The 1,777-nt window shown below is 30.1% G+C and overlaps 1 long non-coding RNA gene across 1 annotated transcript; it reads left to right on the forward strand.

Annotated features, from left to right (window-relative positions):
• The first annotated feature begins 654 nt into the window (after positions 1-654).
• LOC135079624 (uncharacterized) lies at positions 655-1,440 on the forward strand. The gene is made up of 2 exons (XR_010258840.1): positions 655-830; positions 907-1,440. It is a non-coding gene; the product is annotated as an uncharacterized LOC135079624 (long non-coding RNA).
• Positions 1,441-1,777: the final 337 nt, after the last annotated feature.

Below are 1,777 nucleotides of genomic sequence, written 5' to 3' on the forward strand. Positions count from 1 at the left end.
TTTTCGTAGGCAAAAATCCAATTTGAACGAGATTTTGTCAATAGACATTCCGTAAAAACGTATGATAATTACGATTATATAAGTCAAAAGAAGCTTTAACAATAAATTATATGACTAAAATCATTTCGAAATCTGCCAAATTCTCGATTTCTGCATGAAAAATGTGACAACGCTCTAGTTGGCGTTCGAATTTTAGGTTTTTATTGCTTGACGTCGCGTAGTGAGTGCGCAAACTGCATTTATCTGTACAATTTCAACGCTGCGTCGACTAAACGATCTTAATCCGTAGTTGTATCGTACCTAAGACAGTACATCATACATAATAATAAAGAAATAATGTATAATTTACCTATTAGATTTTTTCTCAGATCAGACTTTTAGCAAAATCAAGTTACGTAATTAATGTATTTTTTACACAAGTAAATCCCGCGACAAGTTTTTAATTTTTAAATTGAGTAAAGTAATAAGTTGATGGGTTTGAAAGAATTTATGTTTTATTTTATTCTTTTTACAGTATCAAAAGCTTGTTTATGAAAAATATTTACTATTTAAATTTTACTTTTGACTTTTTAGTTTTTATGATGCGGGAAATGGAAAAATTAAAATTTATTCTGATTTTGTGACGTTTCCGCACATAAATATAGATAGGTTAAATAAATAGAATGAAATGTATGAAAACGAGCGTGCCATTTTTTAAACGTTATCTATAATATCTGTGTCCATCAAAGAGCTCGTAACTAAACATCGTAAGCGCCATTCAAATTATTATCTAAAAGTTAATAATAAATATTTAGTTTTTGTAAATCTAAACAAGTCAGGAAATCAAAGAGGTAAATACTGATATCATTGTGATTTTATAGAATTTATTATTATAAACCACGGTCGTATAATGCTAAAAAATCAGAGGTATAGCCTGACCAGGAACATAAAAACCCTCGCCATGTTGCGGAAATCTAATGGTACTAATTTCTTTTAATGGCAACAATAACTAAAAACTTCATTGACATGTCACCTTGCATGTCAGTCTATTGCTGTCAAAGTGTAAACAAACTTTATTTTAAATGTGCGCAATTGATTTTGTGAATGAAATTGCTAAAATCTTTTTATAGTCGTGAAAGAAAAGTGGTTCACAATGTGTTAAAGTATTTGTCGAAGAGAAATACCAAGGGTTCGGACAATATTTTCATTGAATAATGTTTCCAACAAAGGTTGTCAAATTGACTGACATGTTTATCGTATAGTACAGTCCACTATGAAAATTAGCTGTGGTTTGTTTCAACTACCTATTTTAAAGTTTTTTGTCACTTTCTAAGTGTTGAATTTTATGGAATTGGGAAAGAAGTACCGAGTTTGAAGCGTTCATGAGCAGACATTGCAGTTGAATATTCAAGTTCTGAATTTGATTATTGATGAATAATAAAATAAATCCTACTAGCTCGATTGATGGTTTCATTTAATTTATTTAAACCAGGTTACCTATAATAATATGTTTTCGTTAATTTATGAAAATATTAAATTAGCCCGTAATCCTGAATCCTGATACATAAAGTTAGCCTATTAATTTAACACAGGTACGACTGTACTCAGTGTTGCACTATCAAATGCAATTGACGCGCCTCTATGCCAGGGTTTTTATGTTCCTGGTCAGGGTTTAACTAAGATTTTTATCCATAGAACAAAATTTATCTAATCGTGTTTTTAAACAGTTATCCCACACATGCGTTCTGTAATACAAACCCATCAAAAACAATACTTTTTAAAAAACCAAGTCTCACTA

Source organism: Ostrinia nubilalis, chromosome 17 (genome assembly GCF_963855985.1).
Source record: "Ostrinia nubilalis chromosome 17, ilOstNubi1.1, whole genome shotgun sequence".
Classification (NCBI taxonomy): Eukaryota; Metazoa; Arthropoda; class Insecta; order Lepidoptera; family Crambidae; genus Ostrinia; species Ostrinia nubilalis.